Source organism: Eriocheir sinensis, unplaced genomic scaffold, assembly GCF_024679095.1.
Source record: "Eriocheir sinensis breed Jianghai 21 unplaced genomic scaffold, ASM2467909v1 Scaffold536, whole genome shotgun sequence".
NCBI lineage: Eukaryota > Metazoa > Arthropoda > Malacostraca > Decapoda > Varunidae > Eriocheir > Eriocheir sinensis.
Window position 1 is genome coordinate 133,530 of NW_026111872.1, and position 25,478 is coordinate 159,007.

Here is a 25,478-nt window from a genome sequence, read left to right on the forward strand (position 1 = left end):
AAATTTACTAACATCACTACTAATTCCTGTATCTAAGTCATTGATATAAATAATAAACAAAAGTGGACCTAATACCGAACCTTGTGGGACCCCACTCGTAACACATCCCCAGTCAGATCTTTTACCATTGATTTGTACTCTTTGCTTCCTATTGCTAAGCCACGCCTTGACCCAGTTCAAAACTTTACCCTCTACTCCGTGAGCCTGTAATTTAAGCAACAGTCGTTGGTGAGGAACTTTGTCAAACGCTTTACTAAAATCAAGATAGATTACATCATAATTTTCATCTCTGTAAACCGCCTCAAATACTTTATTGTAGAAGGACAAGAGATTGGTGAGGCATGACCTACCTTTTGTGAACCCATGCTGCGAGTCGTGAATTTAGCTATGTTTCTCTAAATGCTCCCGAATGTTCCTGGCTATTATGGACTCCAGCATCTTGCCTATAACCGATGTTAAATTAATTGGGCGATAGTTTGAAGCAACTGACCTGTCCCCCTTTTTAAAAATCGGCGTCACATTAGCTACTTTCCATAGGCTCGGCACAAAGCCAGTATTTACCGACATCTTAAAGATGTCGGTTAGTGGGTCACTGAGTATATCACCTAATTCCTTTAATACCCTCGGAAATATCCCGTCAGGACCTAGCGACTTGTTCTTCTTAAGCTTATCTATCTCATCCTGAACTACTTGCCTGGTAATGATTATATCCCTCAATTTATCGCCATCCCCGCCCTCGTACACCTGAACTCTTTCCGGTATAGTCGTTCGATCCTCCTGTGTGAATACTGAAAGGAAGTAGTCGTTCAACAATGTGCTCATATTTTCGTAATTTTCTACTAGCTCCCCTGTGTTTGTTTTCAGCGGCCCAATTTTCTCCCGTGTTTTTGTTCTATACATCTGAAAGAAGCCCTTAGGATTACTTTTCGCCTCATTTGCTACTTTGATCTCATAGTTCCTTTTTGCTATCCTGGTGTTTTTCTTAACTAATTTAGATAGTTCGACGTACCGGCCCCTGAGATGTGTTTCACCATTCTTTATTTTCTGATAAATTCCCTTCTTTAACCCAATCTCGTGTTTTAGTCCACGAGTCATCCACTTAGGATCATTGTTTTCTTTTCTAAGTGTTCGCTGTGGTATATGCTGTCCTTGCCCCTCTACTATTACTCTAACTAAATTATTGTGAGACACTTCTACCTGGTTCTCCTGGCTCTCCAATCCGCAGTTCTGGCCCTCATGAATCCCTAAATTATCCCAGTTTACCCCTTCAAGATGTCTTCGAAGCCCCTCGTAATTTGCTCTTCTAAAATCTGGCACTAACACTGGGTTTGGTTCGCGGGTTACCGCCGAGTCTAAGCTAAAACGAACCGTTCTGTGGTCACTATTTCTTAACTCTCCGCCCACCTCCAACTCACGTAGCAAGTTCCCATTATTGGTTAGGACTAAGTCTAATATGTTATCTCCTCTGGTAGGCTCAGTAACTACCTGCTTAAGGAAATTATCTTGTATAACTTCAAGAAAGTCCTCGGCTTCCAGGTCACCCACTAGGTCTTCCCAGTCTATATTCCTATAATTAAAGTCCCCCATCACGTAGACATTTCTACTCATACTCGCCCTGCCAATCTCCTGTAGTAATATACTCGTGTCCTGCCTGTTAAGGTTGGGTGGCCTGTACATAACTCCTAGAGTTAGTTTTTCTTTCCCTTTGTAAACGTCCACCCAAACTGATTCTGAATCCATGTTAGTTTTGACTGAATTGTCAACTAAACATTTAAGTGAGTCTTTAACATATAGCGCAACTCCACCTCCCTTTCTGCCCCTTCTGTCTTTGTGAAACATCTGATAACCCGTTATTTCAAATTCTGATCTAAAATTTCTATTAGCAGTGTCTATCCATGTCTCAGTGATCGCTATTATGTCAAAATTTTCTGAACAAGCTTCACCCCTTAGTAAGTCTATCTTGTTTCTGAGGCTCCTGCTGTTAGTACAGAAGATTCTTAGCCCGTCCTCTGTTACTCCCCTAGAATTACTTCTAAGCTGCCTGGTTATATTATGAGCTAGATGTCCCCTCCCATTACTCCACCCATTGCTCCCATTACTCCTCCCCCCCTCGCCTATACTAAAAAGTCCCTCAGGGTACCAAGTGCTCGCTCAAGGGAGTCTGAGAGAGCCTCAACACCCTTGAACGTCAAGTAGAGTGGGAGAAGGAGGAGGAATATCAGTGGAAGAAGGATGAAGGTGGTGGAAGAAGAAGGGAGACAGAGAAGGTAGAAGAGAAGGAAGAGATGGAGGATAGGAGGAGGAGGAGGAGGAGGAATACATAGGGAGAACAGACACCAGAAGACCTGTCGGTCTATGACACATACGAAAAAGGGTCAGTAAACATTGTATGTAGTTGATTCTTAAAACATTATAAAAGCTAGTATTTAATTGGACTCCTCACGATGGGGTGAGGTGTAGTTTCAGGGGTTACAGGTAGAGGCTCGATCCTCGTTTACCTTCGGTACGGGTGCACGCTCCAGCATCCTGTTAACCTTACTGTTCCCACACCTCACTCATCAGATGTATGTTGCGTACATTAAGTTTTTTCTTTACTCTGTTGTTAACTTACGCTACTTGTAATCTAAGCTGTGAGGGAAAATAACATGACTTCAGGTTGTAATCGTGCTGCAGTGTGCCTGGAACATACGGAAAAGGGAGTAGGAGGGCGAGGAGGAGGAGGAGGAGGAGGAGGAGGAGGATCTGTGAAATAAAGGAGACAAGAAGAAAATAAAAGTACAGGAAGAAGAACAGGAAAGGAAAGAAGAGGAGAAGGAAGATCAGAGGGAAGAAGATGGAAAAAGACAAAATTATAAGAGGAGGAGAAGGAAACATGGACGGGCAGGCAGCAGAAAGCCTGTTGGCTCATTACAAGGCTGCCTGCTTTCAGTGATTTAATCAATCCGTCATGCACGGGAGTAGTTTGCGCGAAGGATTAAAGCACTTGTGTACTCTTTTTTTTTACAGCTAACGACACAGTTCAAGGGCGTAAAGAAAAATATAAAAAAGCCCGCTACTCACTGCTCCTGAATAGAGATCAAAGGAGTGTCCAAAAGAGAGGTCAATTTCGGGAGGAGAGGTGTCCGGATACCCTCCTCTTGAAAGAGTTCAAGTCGTAGGCAGGAGGAAATACAGATGAAGGAAGATTGTTCCAGAGTTTACCAGCGTGAGGGATGAAAGAGTGAAGATGCTGGTTGACTCTTGCATAAGGGGTTTGGACAGTATAGGGATGAGCATGAGTAGAAAGACGTGTGCAGCGGGGCCGCGGGAGGGGGGGAGGCATGCAGTTAGCAAGTTCAGAAGGGCAGTCAGCATGAAAATATCGAAAGAAGATAGAAAGAGAGGCAACATGGCGGCGGAATTTGAGAGGTAGAAGACTATCAGTATGAGGAGGAGAGCTGATGAGACGAAGAGCCTTTGACTCCACTCTGTCAAGGACAGCTGTGTGAGTGGACCCCCCCCACACATGAGATGCATACTCCATACGAGGGCGGACAAGGCTCCTGTAAATGGATAGCAACTGTGCGGGGGAGAAGAACTGGCGGAGACGGTACAGAACGCCCAGCCTAGAGGAAGCTGATTTAGTAAGAGATGAGATATGAAGTTTCCAGTTGAGATTTTGAGTTAAGGATAGACCGAGAATGTTTAGTGTTGAAGAAGGTGATAGCTGAGTGTTGTCGAAGAATAGGGGATAGTTGTCTGGAAGATTGTGTCAAGTGGATAGGTGGAGAAACTGTGTTTTTGAGGCGTTGAAGGACACCAGGTTCTTCTTGCCCCAATCGGAAATAATAGTAAGGTCTGAGGCTAAGCGTTCTGTTGCCTCCAGCCTTGAATCGTTAAGTTCCTGTGGAGTGGGTCTTCTATTAAAAGAAGTTGAGTAATGCAGTGTGGAGTCATCGGCGTAAGAATGGATAGGACAGTTCGTTTTGGAAAGAAAATCATCAATGAACAACAGAAAGAGTGGGAGATAGGACAGAACCCTGTGGGACACCACTCTTAATAGGTTTAGGGGAAGAACAGTGACCGTCCACCACAGCAGAAATAGAACGGTCAGAAATGAAACTGGAGATAAAGGTACAGAGAGAAGGATAGAAACTGTAGGAGGATAGTTTGAAAGCAAAGATTTGTGCCAGACCCTATCAAAAGCTTTTGATATGTCCAGCGCAATAGCAAAGGTTTCACCGAAACGGCTAAGAGAGGATGACCAAGAGTCAGTTGGAAGGCAAGGAGATCACCAGTAGAACGCCCCTTGCGGAACCCATACTGGCGATCAGATAGAAGGTTAGAAGTGGAAAGGTGCTTTTGAATCTTCCGGTTAAGGATTGATTCAAAAGCTTTAGATAGACAGGAAAGTAAAGCTATAGGGCGGTAGTTTGAGGGACTGGAACGGTCACCCTTCTTAGGCACAGGCTGTACAAAGGCATACTTCCAGCAGGAAGGAAAGGTAGATGTTGATAGGCAGAGACGAAAGAGTTTGACCAGGCAGGGTGTCAGCACGGAAGCACAGTTTTTAAGGACAACAGGAGGCACTCCATCAGGTCCATAAGCCTTCTGAGAGTTGAGGTCAGAGAGAGCATAGAAAACATCATTTGGAAGAATTTTAATAACATGCATAAAGGAGTCAGAGGGGGGATGAGTAGGAGGAATATGCCCAGAATCGTCCAGGGTGGAGTTCTTACAGAAAGCTTGAGCGAAGAGTTCAACCTTAGAGACAGATGAGACGGCAGTGCTGCCGTCAGGGTTAAGGAGAGGAGGGAAAGAGGAAGAAGTGAAATTGGAGGAGATATTTTTGGCTAGATGCCAGAAGTCACGGGAAGAATTAGAAGAAGCAAGATGTTGACTTTTTCTATTGATAAAAGAAGTTTTGGTAAGTCGGAGAATAGATTTGGCACGATTCCGGGCTGAAATGTATAGATCAAAGTTAGTGGGAGTTCGAAGGTTCTGGAACCTTTTGTGAGCTGCCTCTCTATCTTTAATAGCACGAGAACAAGCATGATTAAACCAAGACTTTTTAGCATGAGGAGTAGAGAAAGTACGTGGAGTGTATGCCTCCATTCCAGAGACAATCACCTCTGTGATGCGCAGAGCACACACAGAGGGGTCTCTCTCCTGGAAGCAGTAATCATTCCACGGGAAATCGGAAAACTACATCTTCAGGTCGTCCCACCGAGCTGAAGCAAAATACCAGAAGCATCGCCTCCTTGGTGGGTCCAGAGGATGTAAAGGAGCGATAGGACAGGATACAGAAATAAGGTTATGATCGGAGGAGCCCAACGGAGAGAACAGTTTGACAGAGTAAGCAGAAGGATTAGAGGTAAGGAAGAGGTCTAGAATGTTGGGCCTGTCTCCAAGACGGTCGGGAATACGAGTAGGGTGCTGAACTAACTGCTCTAGGTCGTTGAGGAGAGCAAAGTTGTAGGCTTGTTCACCAGGCTGGTCAGTGAAAGAGGATGAAAGCCAAAGCTGGTGGTGAACATTGAAACCTCCCAAGATGGAGATTTCAGCGAAGGGAGAGTGAGTCAAGATGTGCTCCACTTTAGAGTTCAAATAGTCAATAAATTTTACATAGTTAGTAGAGTTAGGTGAGAGATAAACAGCACAGATGTATTTAGTAATAGAATGCCAATGAAGTCTTAGCCAGATGGTGGAAAATTCTGAAGAGTCATTTCACTCCCGTTGCAGCAAAGTGCCGATCAATGTGTTTCTTGAAGGAGTCGATTGTCTCTGCGCTAACTACTTCTACAGGAAGGTTGTTCCAGTGGCGAACAACTCTATTCGAGAAATAACTCCTGCTGATGTCGGTATTGCTTTTCTTGAATTGTTTTTCCATTGTTTCTTGTCCTCTGGTTAGTCTGTAGCGTGAAGAGTTTGGAGTGATCAACATTGCTGAACTTTTGCTAAGGAAGAGGAGGAACAAAAGGAAGAATTAGGACCAGAAAGATAAAACAAATGAGACAAATAGGAAGTGTGTAGTGGCGGGCGACGGACGGCACTCGTGGGAACGGCGGCCCGCACCTCAACCCTGCCGGCAACGTGACCAGCGGACTACCTGACGCCGCTACAGGAAGGGCCGCTGAGGGACGATGATGATGACCAGTGCTTTCCTGCTGCATCCTCGTCGTCCTCCTCCTTCTCCTCCTGTCCTGTGTTGTTGTGTTGTGCCTACATATCGGACACTATCACCATCACCATCATCACCACAAACCACCACCACCATCATTAAAACAGGAAGGGCCGCTGAGGGATGATGATGATGACGAGTGCTTTCCTGCTGCATCCTCGTCCTCCTGTCCTGTCCTGTGTTGTGTTGTGCTGTGTTGTGTTGTGCTGTGTTGTGTTGTGCCTACATATCGGACACTATCACCATCACCATTGTCGTCACCATCACAAACCACCACCTTCATCAAAACAGCCAAAACATTCTAGTCTTTTTGTTTCTGTTTTGCGACGAAAGTTGCCCAAAACAAACAAATATTGCTGTTGGTAAAATAGTCAATGCCTTTCAATCTTCTTATTTATTTTTTGTTGTGTGGGGAAAATTACGAAAAAAAAAAAGATTCCCGCTGGAAAAATAGTTGATACATTTTAATCTTTATGTTCTTTTGTGTGGGGGGAAATTACCGCGGAACGAGACCTTGATGTTGTTGTTGTTGCTGTTGTTATAGTGACAAGCAGTGTTGCCAAATACATACCAAAGAACACAGAATAAGGGGGAAATCTATAACCCTGTCAGTAGAGGAACGTTAACGTGAGCGACTTTCAACCACATAACATAACATAACACAGCATAACATAAAATAACACAGCATAACATGAAATAACCGAACCTAACCTAATCTAACATAACATAAGATAACCTAACCTACTAAGGATTTCAGAGGCTGTGCTGCCTCGTTTTTTGGGAATAATATCGTAACGAACAATCGTATCGGTACGAGATTTTGCGACAGTGTATTTCACACACTGCCTTAATTTTGAAGGGTATCGCCAACCGCCACAAGTAGAGAATAAAGGCACTTGTCCCTATACCAAGAGGGTAAAGTCATCAGTGTCAGGCAAAGATACGAACACAACTACCAGAGGCTCCGCCCACCTTGTTCCTCTTCCCTCCATCTCCCGCCTCCTCCCTTCTCCCTCAATATCGGAAGCTCCTGGAGACAGGCGGCTCATTCTGGCGCCCGACGCATCTGATTGGCTGTTCAGCAGCGCGTCTGTGATTGGTTCACTTCGCCTCCCATCTCTCTCTAGCTCTCGATGACGTCATTTGTAAACAAAACCTGGCGGGAACGGCGCGGGATATCATAGCAGAGACTGCTCAACATAGACTCATTCATTTCCCGGCTAATATCATTGTCTCCTTAGACATTTACATTACTCCACATAGTGTGATGCAGTGCCTACACGTTCTACAGTAGTAATACCACCGCGGCACCGCCACAACGGTAGAGAGGGATGACCTGATGCCGCTATCCCGACATGGTATACCTCCACCACAGCCTGTAACAGTGGCTGTTCATCTTCACCCACACCTGGTAAGAATGATATAATTTTGTTTCAAGTGGGGATAGACAGGGTATGAAAGAATTAGTGGAATATAAAATCAGTTAAGAATGTATGTAGTAAAACTTATAACATGACTGGCTGACCGCCTTGCTATATGCGTTTTCTTTACTTATTACCACCGCAATTTTAGTATATGTACCGCCGAAGCAAATTAGGTAGGAATAAAAATAGCAAGGCTGACACTTGTGCATGAAACTTTGCTGCTGTAGGTACTTCCGCCAGAGGTTTCGCCACCTATAGGTGTTCGATCGCGCATTAGTTTCGGTACCTAATCATCTCATTTGAATATGCTAATCCCGACTTCATGAAGATTAATTTATCTTGAATCAGGCGGGGGTAGTGGGTGCAGCCCCCCACACGCAGGAGAATGTCAGATTTAACTGGTTGAGGATAGCCTTAGTTTAACTGGTTGGAGTGCGAACACCAGCTGGTGACGAAACCTCTGGATAGCCTTCCGCCCCGTCCCCTCGCTCTAGCCTATAATTATTAATCCCACCTGTCATCCCTATCTGTACTCTCATACAAGCGACTTTGGTTATACTATATAACAAGTCCGCGTTACTTACAACAATAAAACTTATATAATCATTACAGCACACTGAGGCCATGTCGTAGATGCAAACATTTTTAGGGGGACGTGTTTAGTATGGCTGTAATAGCTCCGGGAATGTGCTGCGTCTCACGTTTTTCTAAGTCGAGAGAGAGAGCTCTGTCGTAAATGAATGTAAACAATACACGATTTTCTCTTCTTGGGTCTTTTCCGTTTGGCGTACAGCGCTAAAAAAAAGGTACTGTGACGTTAGGTTAGCTTAGGTTAGGTTAGCAACCTGTCGGGGGGGTCCAGGGGGGCGCAGCCCCCCGGTTAGGTTAGGTTAGGTTAGGTTAGCAACCTGTCGGGGGGGGTCCAGGGGGGCGCAGCCCCCCGGTTAGGTTAGGTTAGGTTAGCTTAGGTTAGGTTAGGTTAGGTTAGGTTAGCAACCTGTCGGGGGGGTCCAGGGAGGCGCAGCCCCAGTTAGGTTAGTTAGCAACCTGTCGGGGGGGGTCCAGGGGGGCGCAGCCCCCCGGTTAGGTTAGGTTATCACTCATATATGCCTCCCCCCCCCAAAACCCCGATTCCCCACAGTTCCCCAAGTTTGCTGGAGGGATTGGGGGGGTGTGGGTAGAGAATGGGGACGCGGACTTATTATAAACAATTACCGCGACTTTTAAAGGAAGGTACCTACCTAGTGACTCAGCACTTCGTACATGTTTACTTAACAAATTCCAGTCGTTCACCACTGTCTGTGAACCACTATCTACCTATGTGTGTCCTGCATCTAAGTTTTTCCAGCTTATACCCATTAGGTACCACTAGTCCTGTCCTGGCTACTAATTCTTATTACCTTTTTTTTTTTATCAGTGTTTCCTTTATTAATTCCTTTTACCGAGTATCTTGGCGTTATTTTTAGCTATAATACACTATTCCTTGGGGCGTAGGTCACTACTCACTTGAAGTCCCAAGTCCCTCACACTATATGACCTCCCTATGGTAGTGCAATTTAATGTGTAGTCTACAGGCCTATTACCTCTACCTACCTACCTTTACAGAGGTTTCGCCACCCGTAGCGTTTGCACAAGAGGTTTTGCTACCTAACAGGGATTTGGTTTAATACAGTGTGGTTTCGATACCTGCACGTTTCGCTCTTTATAGATGTTTCGATAATGGAATGTTTAGACTGATCTTACCATAATTCTTCCGCTTTCTTGTGTGACTTGATGTGCTAGGCAACTTAGGCCATATAGTAGTACTTTGGTATTGCTGGGTCAGGATGACCCTGGGTCTCTAGGCATGTCCATTGTCACGCGGTGGGACATAGGTGTAGAGCACCAAGATACCTAGTCCCATGATATGGGCCAGAAACCCCGATTTACACATGGTACCCATCACTGCTGGGTGGGCACAGGCTTAGGGTACTGAAAAAACACCTAAGAAATTAAAGCTCAACCCAGGAATTGACATGGGATTGCTCAGTTGTGAAGCAAACACGCTACCATTATGTCATGGAGCACCCCAAAGCTAAGTAGAGACAATGGATATGACCTAGAATAATGTAACAGTAAAAATAGGTATAAGTAAATAATAAATAAATCCACCCCTAACTTCCCTGTATCTCTTTCTAGCTAACCAACCCTCTAAAAATTTAAGGGTAGTTTTGCTTAAATATTTTGTCGTATTATAACTGGGCTCAAGTCATTTAGGCCGTGATCCCTTTAGGCTGAAAGTCGTTTAGGCCATGATCCTTTTAGGCCGAGTTGTTTAGGCCGAGAGTCATTTAGGCTATGATCCCTTTAGGCTGAGAGTCATTTAGGCTGTGATCCCTTTATGCCAAGAGTCGTTTAGGCCATGATCTCTTTAGGCCGAGAATCATTTAGGCCATGATCCCTTTAGGCTGAGAGTCGTTTAGGCCATGATCCCATTAGGCCGAGAGTCATTTAGGCTGTGGTCCCTTTAGGCCGAGAGTTATTTGGGCCGTGATCTCTTTAAGCTGAGAGTCGTTTAGGCTGTGATCCCATTAGACCGAGAGTCATTTAGGCCGTGTTCTATAATTAAAACAAGTAAGAAAAATAATAAAACACATTTACATGTCTTTTTTTTTAATTTAACACATTCAAATAAGCGACTACTCAACATGAGGACCAGTCCTTTTCCTGATGTATGTAAACCAACACCCCACTTGATACATATATCCCAAATATCTTTTCATTGGTGAGCATTCATAGGTAAGGAGCAGACAGGTGTCTGCATGCAGAGGTGTAACCAGACCGAGATTAGCAAACAGCTGAACCAGAAAGTGGCGAAACCTCTGCAACCTGTTCTGGTTCACTCCCAGGAACTGGAGGTCTGTTGCTATCGGGTTTCCTGGCAGACAGCAATTCTTTCTCCCTCCTCACTCCATCTGGCCTCCCTACCAGGTTTAACCCAGTTTTAGGGACCCCCTCCACCCTTGACCTCTGCCTGGGAATGGCCCTATACTCCTCGCTAATGTTACAACAAGCCTGTTCATGGATAGTGACCATCTTCCTGTTGTGACTTCTTTCCTAACAGTTCCCCCTCCCCCTTCCCAGTCATGCAGATCCTATTGGTCTTCTCCACTCAGTGTCTGTTTTTCACCCCAACAGATCCACATTAGCTGACCTGTTGGATGGTTCTACTGCTCCCAGCCTGGCTTCCAAAGCAGTCAACCTTACCAGGACCTTCTTACAAAGTCCAGCCATCTACAACAAAGGTCCACATGTAACCTGAAGCTGTACCCGCTTACTCCATCTTTGGGCTCTAGAGGCTGTGGTGTCACAGCCTGCACAGCCACACCAAAACTCCAAGAAGAAGAAGAACATTGACTTAACAATGGCAGGACTGGATAATCACAGTCAAAGTAGTACTGTTATGAATCCTCACGCTCATGTATTCGTGAAGTGTAATTTCTGCAACAAAGACTTCACCAAAGACTGGAGCAGGAAAAGACATGAAAAGAAAGTTCATGGTGTAAACACCACAGACAACTATGAAGTGGCAGAGATAACAGTTCCTGATGCTTCAAAAGTGTGCACTTACTGCGATAAAGTTTTTTCCACCTCCTGTAACAAACGAGCTCATGAACGTCGACAGCATGGTGTGAACCCTGGCCCTGTATCCCATTCAGATGGCCCAACTATTGTGCAATGTACAGAATGCAATGTGACTTTTGCTACCCTTACTGCTTACAGGGAACACCTTTCTTTAGTCCATGACATTGAGATTCACAAAGCTCAGCATGAGTTTACTTCTGAGGAAGGTAAGCTGCATTGGTTAAGGAAATGTGGTTAGTTAAAGTAGCTATTCATAATTTAAGAAAACTGACAAACTGAGTTGGCATTATCCTCATATGAGTTATGACCAGAGATGGGCAGTATTGTATTTTAAAAGCATTTAAATACATTTGTATTTGAAAATTTTATTTTCAAATACAAAAATTTTACAGTATTTAAATAAATTTTGTCAAGGTATTTGGTATACTTTTTTTCAAATACATATTAAAATACGTTTTTTATATTAGTTTTATAATAGGCAAATTTTGTGCAGTCACAAAATTGACTTGATATCGTCTTTACTTGTCTAGTCCTATGAAAATCCAAGTTAAGTTGCCCTGTCCTCCACAAAACATGACATGTCCCTTATCTGATGATTGTTGCTGGGCAGAGTGTCACACGTAAAAACATCAATTGGTATATTTTGTAGGCCTATGGCCCTCTACCAAGTTTTTATGATAATATTAGTCATGTTAATATTAAACAGGGACACATCCAGGGGGTAGTTTAGGCCGGCCCCGGGCTTCAACACTCCTCGCTCAGCAGATCCTTTGTGGAACAGTAAAAGTATGATAGTGGATGGTAGGCTTGTAGGTGGTAAAATATATGTGACTGCAGTACAGATAATTAATTTTAAACGTCTAATGAGGAAGAAGACAATTGGGGAAGCTACTGTATCAAATATGGGTATGGGAGCAGGTGGAAAGCCCGCTTGTGTGCAGAAAGAAGTTGATAGAGCATTAGTAGAGAAAACAATATCTAGGTTAGAAATGTGGTAAAACTGCAGGTATGTATGGATTAGCCCCATAAATTTTTCTATGGAGATGTAGTGGTAGGGTGGACATCATATATGTGTAAACTTGTGTGGAGGCAGAAAAAAGTTCCGTGGGAATGAAGGAAGGCAATAATTGTGCATTTCTACAAGGGTAAAGGTAGTGAGTGAGTGCAATAGCTATAGAGGGACTATAAAGTTCAGTGTACCTGGGAAAGTTTTTGGGAGATTACTGATCGAGTCTGATCTGAGTCTATGGAATGTTCTAAGAATATATGATATAGGAGGATAGTTTTTGGAGGCAATTAAGACATTTTATAGAAGGACACGTTCATGTTTGAGGGTGGATGGAAAGCTTAGTCAGAGATTCGACATAAGAGTGGAAGTAAAGCAGGGATGTGTGATGTCACCATGGCTGTTTAATGTGTATTTGGATCGTTGTATGAGGGAAATGAAAGCCAGAGTGGGGAATATAGGAGCAAGTCTATGTAGGTGACAGTAGTAAAAAAAAATACCAAAACAATTAATTCTCCACAGATTTCTTGAGATGGAAAGACTGTATGGAACTGGACATTTGAGTCAATTACACGGCTCATTCTGGACCAAAGAAATCATGTGATGGCACCAAACAGATATTCTACTGTCGAAGATCAGGTGTTCAGTCAACGAAGATTTCCAGTAAGAGTCGTGCAGAAAAGAGCCAAGGTAAATAATCTTGTATATGTAAATGGATTAATTAATCTCAGTAATAAACCTTACACTATTTTTATAGGTGCTAAAATGTGGGGTTACCAGTAATGGGCTAGAAAAATTAAGTCCCCTTGTTCTTCCCTCACACACCTAATTATTTTATTTTTTTTCATTTTAATTCTAACAGGTACCTGTAAGATGGGGTTTTACTGCACCTCATCAATTGAAGTTGTGAAGAAGGATGAAAATATTTGTGTGACCTTTACTCTGACCATCGTGATCACAACCTTGATTTTAACAGCCAGGTTCACATGACACTTCCCAAGAGTGAACAGGATAAGATTGCAGGTATGTAATGCACATTAATTATCTAGCTAGAAAATAACAGTATATATATAGGTTGTCCCATGAGTTAAGACACATGCTTACTTTCTTGCTTTATCAAGATATGTTACAAGTTGGATCTCCCAAACTCGGCATGGCTGGGACCAGAGGCGTGCCGAGTATTGGAAATCAACCTGTAATTCAGGTTATTCCATGACAAAAGCAATTTATGTATGCTCATTTGATCTTTTTGCTTCATTTGCAAAAAAGGTCATATTATACTTGAGGTGAGATGGTTTCTTGTGGAATCCGATTATGACCAACACGTAAAAGTGGGGAAAAAAGTGTAAATGAAACATTTGTTGGGATTTTGGACACCACGCTGACGTGAAATTGCGTAAATAGAAACCACAGTAATCGAGGATACTGTATATATATATATATATATATATATATATATATATATATATATATATATATATATATATATATATATATATATATATATATATATATATATATATATATATATATATATATATATATATATATATACAGTGACACCTTTTGGCGTCATAGCTTAACCCCTTCACTCCTGTATATATGAAGATATTAACAATGCCTTATGTTTTAGCTTGTGATGAAATCATCATATCTGCAAAGCGTAAGTGTAAATTTTCTGTTATCTCAACATGTATTTCCTTACCTACCACTCAAACTCATAAGCCCCAGTACATTGTTATGCTTATGATGATTATAGTGCATTTATTAGCAGACATGGGGTAATCATTATCTGTGCTGACAGTGGACCTCCAACTTGCCAAGAGTTAGAAATCTATTGTATGAGTATGTACCTTATGAACTATTAATATTGTACTACATTACTAATAAATACTGCACATGCATTTCGGCACTTTCTTTCAAAATGTTGTGGTACAGTATAAATTGATATTATTCATATCATATTTAGTAAATATGGTAAACGAGTATGAAATGTGCAAGTTCACCTTTTAGCTCTTCCTATAATCACGACTGTAATTATGATTAATACAGCAAGTAATTGTAATCATAATCAATTACATCTAATTTTATTGTATTCTTAATCGTAATTGTGAAAATATGAAGTAATTATAATAGTCATCAATTGCATAACAAAGGTAATTGCCCCATGTCTGTTTATTAGTATTTACAGTAATTTCTGCATGCTAGATTATTTACCTTTGCTGCTGTTGTAACTTTGGGCTATAGGAGCACACCTCTCCTTGATCTTCTGGTACCAGGGACTCTGAATGCTTTTGAATCCTAGAAACGCCCCTACTTACAACATCATCCATATAGATACCAATTTATTACAATTACTATAATAATTTCCATTTCTATTACAGTTAAGTTTGCAGGAATGAGTCAAGGCGGTAGCTGGCCTGTTTTCAGTATCTAATTATCATAACTGCCTCTAAATCTATGTAGCTACACTTCTTGTACGCATGATCAGAGACAGTGATTGAGTTTAACTAATGCCAGTATGTTTTACATTTTTATAACTTATTTTTCTTTACTAAGTAAGATATTTCTTTCCAGGTATGATTACACAAGGGATCGAACATGACATAATTTTGGACAGAGTGCGGGAGTCAGCAGGCAGTAATCGAATGTCTTTCTTAGAAAAGAAGGATATAGATAATATTTGTGTTAGGTATGGATTGAATAAAACCCACAGCAGACACTCTGATGACAGCACAAGTGTACGATTAATTGTTAAAGAAATGCAGGATGCCAATGAAGTCTTGTATTTCAAAGATCAAGGAGATGTAGATTCAGATAATCCTGAAATACCATCCAAAGAATTTGTATTAGGTTTTATGAAAGGGGACAAGAATTAATATTTTCTACCCAGATGAAATCTTGTGACAAGATACAGGTATGCATGGATTCAACTCATTGCATTAGCCAATATTCAGGATTCCAGTTAACCACATTAATGATTCTTACTGATCTCAATAAAGGTTTCCCAGTAGCTTTCCTTATCAGCAGCAGTGTAAATCCCAGTATTCTGAAGGCTTTCTTAAATTCAGTGAAAAAACGTATGGGTCAAGTCAGAGCATATACTTTCATGAGTGATGATGATCCAGTTTTTAGAAATGCTTGGGATGCAACCATGGGTAGAGATATGAATTTACCTGTTAAATATATCAACTGTTGCTGGCACACAGACAGGTCATTCAGAAAGAATATTGCATCCAAGATTAGTGCACCATTCATGGAAAAACTATCAGTTTATCAAATGGTCAGAGTTCTCATGGATGAACAAGAAGAAAATGAATTTCACAAGCAATGTAAGGGTTTTCTCAGCTATTTGTTAGAAGCTGGTTTTGAAAGATTTCATGATTATTTCAAAGAAAATTATCTTTGTGAGAACAGAATTCAGTTATGGCCACAGTGCTATCGTGAGGGTGCAATTCTAAACACAAACAATCATCTAGAGAGCATGCATAGACTTTTGAAATATGTATATTTGAAAGGTAAAAAAGTTAAAAGATTGGATTACACAATACTAGCTTTAAATAAAATGGTGAAGGAGAAACTTTTTAAGCGAATGGTAGACTTGATGAAGAAAAGAACTGGAAAACCTTTCAGAGAGAGACATGAAAAAGGCATGAAGCTCGAAGTTACTCAGGAGGATCATGGCCTTTTCACTGTGTCCTCTGAATCTTTTGAAAATAAGCTTTATGAGATACAGACAAATAATCCTACTTGTGAAGTATGTAGGGAAAGGTGTCCAGACTGTCATGTCTGTAAATGCATGTATGTGTGCACATGTGATGACAATGCTAAAGGTATGAAGAACATATGTAAGCATATACATGCAGTTGCAGAATTTTTAAGAAATAAGTCACAGATAGCTAAACCAAAGTTGCCAACAGAAGAAATTGAAAAGATCCATGATGTTGTAAGTAATGAGGAAATAGCCAAACCTAAGGTGTCAACAGAAGAAATTAATATGATTCATGATGTAAGTAATGAGGAAACCTATGATAGACAAGTTGTGAAATACCAGGAACAATTGAAAACAAAATTATGTTACAGCTTCTCCCAAAATGTAGTGAAAGTAAGGACCTTCAAGTTTTGAAAACTGCTAATAGCTTGTTGTGTAAGTTAATTGCAACATTAGATGCTGGCACGAGTTATCCACCAAACAACAGTAACTGGCCTGTGGATGTGACAACTGTTTCAGAGCCAGGTAATAAAAAGTGTGTTAAGCAAGACCGGTTGTATTCGACAAGGAAGAGAAAACGAGAAAATATAGGTATGTGCTTAAAAAAGCCTAGTTCAAAAGCAAGATTAATAATTGGGGAAAGTCTTGCAAAGTCTGAGTCTGATGTAAGTGTTCCAGTACTATCAGAAGGTAGAATAGACGATGAACATAGTTATTGAGGTATTAAGGTCTAAGGTGTGATCGAAAAATGTGTCAAGTTAAAGGTGTACCTATCTCATGTCTTTCTACCATAGTCCACAAATTTTTCAGTAACCCTTTGTATTAAAAGCAATGCTAGTGTATCAAGGTAAAAAAAAAAGTAGATGCTTTTGTCTTATGTATTGAATCCTATGTCCACTGAGTGGTCTGTTTACTTTAATGTTTGAGGATTATTATATTAACCAAAGCTGGGTATACTTGTATGTAGTATGTAATTCTGATATGTGTCTGATATGTGGTTTTTGGCACTGGCCAAAGGGAAAGGATAGTGTCAAGGAAAAAGTCGTAGATGCTTTTGTATTATGTATTGAGTCCCATGTCAGTGAGTGGTTTCCTTACTTAAATTTATTTTTGAGGATTCGGTATTATCTCAACCAAGGCTATACGTACTTGAATGTACCATGTTCTTCTGGAATGTGTCTGATATGTGGCCTTTGCCTCTGGCCAAAGGGAAAGGATAAAACAACCTATTAAAAATGAGCATGTCAGGATTGTCATCGCAATTAGCAAAAGTTTTTGTTACATAAGGAGTTTGTAAATATATCATTATTGATGACGCCTTGTTATAATTTACCCTATTATGCACAACTTACCTCTCCCCAGCCCCACTATATCTTCTATTTCATACACCTAGTTCATTCAGTAATGTATCTTCCATCTGTTTAGGTAGAGGTGTATGTGCAGCACGCCTTAAATAGGGAGAAATGGAGAATGTGCCAGTCACAGAAAAGAGGTAAGTATTAAGTATTTCAACACCCTCTTTTCTGGACGAAACTAATTTTTTACGGTAGATTTTGGCTTGTTTTTAATTAATCCACCACTTGTTTTTGGCGCAAATCAACCAAATTTTTTTTATTCCCCCCAGAAACTAATGTGATTTACACCAAAAATAACTAGTAGATTATTTAAAATCACGCCGACATCTACCAGAAAAAATTAGTTTCGTCCAGAACAGACAACCAAACCTAACCTAACCAACCTAACCCAACCTAACCTAACCAACCTAACCTAACCCAACTTAACCTAACCTAACCCAGTGTGCCCTCTGGCTTTGATGCGGGTTGATGTATCGCTGCCGACTTCTGATCGCTAAAAATGCAATTAAATTTTAAAAATTCTGTGTCGCCATTATAAACAGAGTGCGCCTTGTCAATATGGGGTTCAATTTACTCGTAATGAGGAGCTCTATCTCATGAGGTGGGTAAAAACACCAAGAAGAAAGTGGTGAAGTGCATAATGAATACCGAAAAATGTGGGGTAGTGATAGGTGAACAGGAAAGTTAGGTTGATAAAGATTTTTAGTATATGCCTGGGGACAGTGTTATGTAAGCATGTAGAAGTGGATGGTGGAACAAGGACAGGGGATGTAAAATGTAGGAATGTTTTAGAAGCACTGGGTAGGATTTTAATGTTTCATGGAGGTGAAGAGGGACGTAAGGAATAGCATCATTTTGCCAACATTACCGTATGGATCAGATACATGTTCATGGAATATTGCACAGCAGTCAAGGTTGCGGGCTATGGTAACGAGTTATTTGAGAAGTGCATGGCTAATCTAAATTTGTGAGCCAGCTGAAATTAACTTTGCAGGGCTGATTAATTTATATCCTTATGGACTTGACTTACCTAACCCTACGGCGACTTTTACTTAAAACTCCAAACCTCTGTTTACTTAGCAATAAATGGGTTCCAATTGTAAGTCGGCTTATGCTTTGTATTCAAGGTCTGGACACCTTTAAAGAGGGCTTCCCAGTGGTTTCGCCACCTGTAGGTATTCGCACCTTAAACTGTTCGCTCCTGGTGGATTCGCCCAAGATAAAAAAAGGTTTCGCTACACTAAGCATCCCTTAAGACCTTACCAGTCGATAACGCCCCTAAATAGTTGCTAACATCGCTAAATAGTCACTAACGCCACTAAATATTCGCTAATATCACTACAAGCAGTCATTTATACTGAAAGTTGCACTATTTGAAGCATGGGTGACGAATCATCTGGGTGTGCCCCCACCTGTTATACTTGCCACATCTTATTTGTTTAATGTAGCCATCTATATTATTATAATGCCCTATGTCGTCAAGGGTGACTGGAAAGGGTGCCGTATAATGTCAGGCATCTCCCATCCCTGTACATCTCCTTCGCTGTCAGGCTTGTCAGCTGAGTTTTGTTTACAAATGACGTCATCGAAAGCGAGAGGGAGAGATGGGAGGCGAAGTGAACCAATCACAGACGCGCTGCTGAACAGCCAATCAGATGCGTCGGGCGCCAGAATGAGCCGCCTGTCTCCAGGAGCTTCCCTCAATCTCTCTCTCTCTCTCTCTCTCTCTCTCTCTCTCTCTCTCTCTCTCTCTCTCTCTCTCTCATGTAGCTTCGTAACTATAATGAATGAAAGGCATGCATTAATTGTAGTGGCGTTATATACTCTTTCTAATACTGATAGGCATCCTTTAAATAGAGTTGAGAGTAGAGTAACGTATCACTTACATAGCCTAATTACCTCCGTAACTATTGGTAGCGTAGTGGTTTGGTGGTTTATGGTGTACGTTTTCGTAGGGCTATTGTATAGCATGTACCTACTGATAAAAGTAATGGTGCTCTTATCGCCAAATTATAGTGGTGCTATTAATTTTATTGTCAGGGAAGAGCTGAAAGTATGGTAACGGGAAGAATTGCGAAGGTATAAAATGTTTGAGGTAGTACTAAAAGTGAATCACTGAGTGTGGATGAGGGACACTGGGTTATGAGGCTTATATTAAGGAACTTTATACAATATAGTGATGGCAAGGACACTCTTGGTTTACTAAGGATACACTTGACGACTGGTGCCGCGAGTCAAAGTCAGGTGACGAAGAAAGGTAGCAAAAAGGAAAATAACAAAAAACAAACGAGAGAGAAACAAATACAAGCGAGCAATCGTTCTACCATCAATCATGGTAGTCATCATTTACCACCTCACCCTACTCTCACATGTCATACGTCCACGGCCCAGATGTGTATCACTATGCTCAAAATTAAAGTCCCAGTATCACATCAAGCATGCCTTAATTGAAAAAAAAATATCATTCTCGAGTATGTATGTATCTTCCAGAGAGAGAGAGAGAGAGAGAGAGAGAGAGAGAGAGAGAGAGAGAGAGAAGGGAGGAGGCGGGAGATGGAGGGAAGAGGAACAAGGTGGGCGGAGCCTCTGGTAGTTGTGTTCGTATCTTTGCCTGACACTGATGACTTTACCCTCTTGGTATAGGGACAAGTGCCTTTATTCTCTACTTGTGGCGGTTGGCGATACCCTTAAAAATTAAGGCAGTGTGTGAAATACACTGTCGCAAAATCTCGTACCGATACGATTGTTCGTTACGATATTATTCCCAAAAAACGAGGCCGCACAGCCTCTGAAATCCTTAGTAACATAGCATAGCATAACATAACATACCAACATAACACAACATAACATAACATACAACCAACGCCGCAACCCAACATTACTTAACTTCCAGCACCTTTTGACAGCCTCGAATTTACCCTTGACAACAGTACCACCACCACCACCATTATTACCTCCACCTCCATCACGCCTATACAGTACGTTCACCCGGCACCATTAATTGGGTCACCACCACCACCACCACCATACACAACTACTTTCATCACCATCGTCACCACAACTAGGCTAACGTCATCAGTAGGGCTAATAACATCACTTCATCACCAAGAGCACCACCACCACAACAGTCATCACTACCACAGTCACCACTTACCTTCCCGCATCACCACCACCACCACCATCACCACAACCCCCACCACCACCATCCTCTTCTCCAACACAGAAAAAAATGGGAGGATAAATTCATTGCTCCTCCTCCTCCTCCTCCTCCTCCTCCTATTCATTTTATTCCTCTTATTCCACCCTTCCATTATTGCCTGCCTCGCATTCTCTCTCTCTCTCTCTCTCTCTCTCTCTCTCTCTCTCTCTCTCTCTCTCTCTCTCTCTCTCTCTCTCTCTCTCTCTCTCTCTCTCTCTCTCTCTCTCTCTCTCTCTCTCTCTCTCACACACACACACACACACACACACACACACACACCTTTTATCTCGCTGTCTCTATTCCATTACCAACTCTATTATCTCTACAACTCTATTACACACCCGGCGCCTTTATCTCCCTAAATTTACTTACAGGACATGAAAAGCGCCCGTGCATCTAGGTTTCCCTGGTGCTGGAATACTATTTATATTTTATTTTCATGGATACAAAACATGGAGTAGTGTTACGTGGTTGTTGTTTTTCATTATTCTCATTTTTGGGGGTCATTCTGTATTTTTTCGTGTTTTTTGTCATTCTGTGCTTGTTTGTTTGTTTTTGACTGATTTTGGGGGTTACTGTTCTTTTTTTTCTTTTTTTTTCAATGTTTTTTTTCGTTTTTGCCATTGTTTTCATTTTTTTCTTATTTGTGTTTCTGTTGTTTTTTTGTTTGTTTTTTGTTCTTCATTTTTTTCTTTTTTTTTTGACATTGTGCTTTTTTCGTGTTTTTCTGTCATATTTTTTTGTAGTTTTTTTTACGAACACTTTTCTTGGCGTTTTTTTTTTCATAATTTTTTTGTCGTCGCGTTTCTTTTGTGGGTTTTTTTTCCTCTTGTCATGATCTATTTTCATCATTTTTTGGTGTGATTGTGTTTTTTCGTGTTTTGTCATGTTTTTTGTAGTTTTTGTGAGTACTTATTTCTGTCCTGTTTTTCTCATGTTTTTTTGTCATCGTGTTTCTTTGTGATGTTTTGTTTTTGTTTTTTCCTCTTCTGTCATAATCTATTTCCATCATCCTCATATTTTTCTAGTTTTCTCAGCACTTTTTTTTTCCTTTTTTTTTACATATACATTTTTTATCAACACTTTTATTTTGTGATTTTCTGGTCGTTTTTTTTCCTCTGTGATAATATATTTTTACTCCTTTTTCCTACGTTTATCCGTCCTTGAGTCATCGATAATTACTGCATTAGTTTCATCACCATCAGCCAGTCACATCACCGCACTATACATCCACTCTTTGTCATCACGGTATATTTTTTTTTCGGTGAGCAGTGGCGCAGTGGTTACCGTCCCTAACTACGAATCTGCTGGTCCGAGTTCGAATCCCGGCTTGGGCAGTCGGCGTGCAACCCACCCAGCTGTTCACCCTTCCTTTCGGGGCGGTGGGTAAATGGGTACCTGGGGAAACCTGAGGAAGGTAAACTGTGGTGACCCGGATGTCACACTGGCCCTGTATTGTTGCCACATCCCTTAAATAATCGTCCTTTTCCACCCGTGTTTTCAGTATTACCAGATCACTTTCATATACACACCTCTCTGCCCTCAACATGCTTCCACTATTGCCACATCTCTCCCTCCATCATCCACTTCCCCATCATCTCCCTTCATGTTCTCTCGCAACACAGGCGCAAAGGGACAATGGAACGGAGATGAGCACAGCCGCCACGCGCATTTATTACGTATCCTCCCAACTCTACAGCCTTTATCTTATGCCTTTTCTTATTACATACGGTAAAGAAAAACAAAAGAGCGAAAAATAAAAGATAAGAAGCCCATCAGGAAAATAACACGAGTCCAAAAAGTATTACCAATTTAGGCTGTCGTGGCAGTTTCTCCTTCACTCGACACCAGATATATGGCCGCTGAGGAAGGCGTCTATGGAAGGGGGGAAGGAGGAGGAGGAGGAGGAGGAGGAGGAGGAAGCTGCGGTGGTGATGGTGGTAGTGAAGTAATATTGATGACACGATGAGAAAGAATGATATGAAGGGACCGATGAGACGATAGTGGAAACATAGTAAGGGCAAGAAAGGAGGTAAAGAGAGGTGAGGGGAGGAGGAAAAGACGATTAATTAAGGGAATGATGTGGTAAGAGTGGAAGGCGAGAGGGTGTGGATGTGGAAGTGATGTGGTAATACTGCGGTTAGTGTTGATGTTGTTATTGCTGGTGGTGGTGATGGTTATGCTGGAGGTGATGCTGGTGGTGATGGTGATGGTGTTAGTGGTGATCCTGGTGGTGGTGGTGGTGGTCGTGGTAGTGGTTATGGTGGTGATGTTAGTGGTGTTGGTTAAAGTAGTGTTAGTGGAGGTGGTGGTAACAGTGGTGGTAGCGATATACCGGTGGTGGTGATGCTGTTGGTGATGGTGACGGCGTTGTTGGTAATGCTGGTGGTGCTGGTGATGGTAATACTGGTGGTCGTGGTGGTGGTGTTAATCGTGGAGGTGGTAGTGATGTTGGTAATGGTAGTGACAGTGGAGGGGGTGGTGATAGTGATGGTGGTGACACTGGTGGTACTGATGCTGATGGTGGTAGTTATGGTTATGGTAGTGGTGATGTTGTTAGTGGTGGTGGTGGCGGTGGCCCAACACGTGAGGGCGGCAGAGCGTCCTTCAGCGTAATATAACGAGGCGGATGAGGCGGAGACGGAGCGCCAAAAAGTGAACATAATGGCAGCAGTCACCCCCGAACGCGGCACGGAGGATTGTGACGGAATTTATAATGATAATAAAGACGGCGTGAAGAAGGATGGCGGGACGGTGACGAAGGGAGGAGGAGGAGGAGGAGGAGGAGGAGGAGGAGGAGGAAGATCAGAGTAAGAAGAAAGAGATCAGTAGAAGAAGGAGGTGGAAGAAGAAGAAGAAGAAGAAGAAGAAGAAGAAGAGGGATGTGAAAGAGAGAGTTAGAAGATGAAATTACGTATAAGAGGAAGAGGAAGAGGAGGAAGAAGAGGAAAGAGAAGAAGAGGACAAGGAAAAGGAAGAGGAACAATAGAGGAAAGAGGTGGAGGAAGAGAAGGCCGGAAGATATGGAGGAGAAAGAGAAGAAGGAAGAAAAAAAAAGAGGAAAAGATAAAGATAAAGGAAATGATGAACAAAAAACAAAACAAGAACAATAAAAGGATGTGAAGAGAAAAAGAGAAGGAGAAAGAAGAAGAAAAAAAGATGGATGAGGAACCTAATGAACGCCAGGCAATCTCTCTCTCTCTCTCTCTCTCTCTCTCTCTCTCTCTCTCTCTCTCTCTCTCTCTCTCTCTCTCTCTCTCTCTCTCTCTCTCTCTCTCTCTCTCTCTCTCTCTCTCTCTCTCTCTCTCTCTCTCTCTCTCTCTCTCTCTCTCTCTCTCTCCCCTTCTTTCTCTCTCCCCCCTTCTCTCTAGCCTTCTCTTTACCTCTTTCTTTTCCTCTCTCTTATCTTCCCTCTCCCCGTCTCCTCCTCCTTCCCTCCCTCTTTTTCTCTCCTCTTCCCTCCGTCCCTTAATTTCTCCTCTTCCTCTCCCTCTGTCTTCATACCTACCCACCCAGCCACACACACACACACACACACACACACACACAAGGCTTCTTCGCACGCCGCACACACACGTCGAAACAAATCAGGCAGGAAAGGAGGATCAGGAGCCTTAATCACCCAGACAGACCAGAGACCGACCACTGTGCCGGGCAAAATAAGAAGTGATTTACAGGACGCTGGCAGAGTGTGGACCAGTGATGGACGGTGCAGAGGTGCGGAATTTTTTTACAGCAAAGGAAGCAGGAATCATATTTTCATACGCTTCGCTGCTTACACACTCACATTTGACAGGGTTTTCGTAGGAAAATTGGACATTCCTAGAGGCACTGTTATGACCCTGGTGGTAATTTGAAACCTCTTCTGTACCATGAACGTGAAAAACACCCATGAAAACCCGATGAACCTCTATTTTGGCCTTTAGATGACATGAGAGGTGGAAGCGTCTGAGAATACCACCCCAGCTCAAGGGAAAAAAACACAAAGAAACAAACAACAAAAAAGTAAAACGCTAAGCACAACTCTTACAAAAAAGAATAGAAAAGGGCAAAGAATAACAAAGTAAGGGACATTTAATTGAGAAAAAGGCCCATTATATAAGACATTGGAAAGCCTACCCTAGCCGTATTTTTTTTTTTTTTTTACCGGAAGGGAAGCAGCTCATGGGCATAGAAAAGTGTAGGAAAAGGTGGAACGAAAAAAATACATACATCTACATTTGATAAGGCTTTCCTAGAGGTTGTGTTAGTATTTCCATAAGTTGTAGTTCTATAAGTCCAGTGGTAGTGTGACAAGGCTCCTGCATAATGAGCATGAATAAAACTCTCATGAGAACGCGACTAACCTCCTTTGTGACCTTTGGAAATAGATGTTGTGAGAGCCAGAAGCATTCGAGATTTGGCGAAATGTGTGACAGGACGACAGTGGCCTACAAATTGGTGCCAGGAGGAGGACGAGGCGGAGGAGGAGGAGGGGAAGAGTGTGCCGCCGGGCCAACAGACGGAGGAATATTAGCTGACAGCGGAACATGTTAGCGGGGAAACAGTGATAAGCCGAGGGACGCGGGGGAAGGGACGCGGGAACGCTGGGTGACATGAGTGGACATTTGTAACCTGAGACCGTGGGGGAAAGGAAAGAAAGGGACATATTGATAAGGGAACGCTGGCTGACATGAGTGGACATTTGTAACCTGAGACCGTGGGGGAAAGGAAAGAAAGGGACATATTGATAAGGGAACGCTGGGTGACATGAGTGGACATTTGTAACATGAGACCGTGGGGGAAAGGAAAGAAAGGGACATGTTGATAAGGGAACGCTGGCTGACATGAGTGGACATTTGTAACCTGAGACCGTGGGGGAAAGGAAAGAAAGGGACATGTTGATAAGGGAACGCTGGGTGACATGAGTGGACATTTGTAACATGAGACCGTGGGGGAAAGGAAAGAAAGGGACATATTGATAAGGGAACGCTGGGTGACATGAGTGAACATTTGTAA

At 42.1% G+C, this 25,478-nt stretch overlaps 2 long non-coding RNA genes across 2 annotated transcripts; both read left to right on the forward strand.

Moving 5' to 3' along the window:
• Window positions 1-7,191: 7,191 nt before the first annotated feature.
• LOC126992986 (uncharacterized) lies at window positions 7,192-12,774 on the forward strand. Its single transcript, XR_007747215.1, has 3 exons — window positions 7,192-7,571; window positions 10,762-11,414; window positions 12,737-12,774. It is a non-coding gene; the product is annotated as an uncharacterized LOC126992986 (long non-coding RNA).
• A 376-nt stretch (window positions 12,775-13,150) lies between these two features.
• On the forward strand, window positions 13,151-15,077 carry LOC126992987 (uncharacterized). The gene is made up of 3 exons (XR_007747216.1): window positions 13,151-13,237; window positions 13,848-13,877; window positions 14,792-15,077. It is a non-coding gene; the product is annotated as an uncharacterized LOC126992987 (long non-coding RNA).
• The last annotated feature ends 10,401 nt before the right edge of the window (window positions 15,078-25,478 follow it).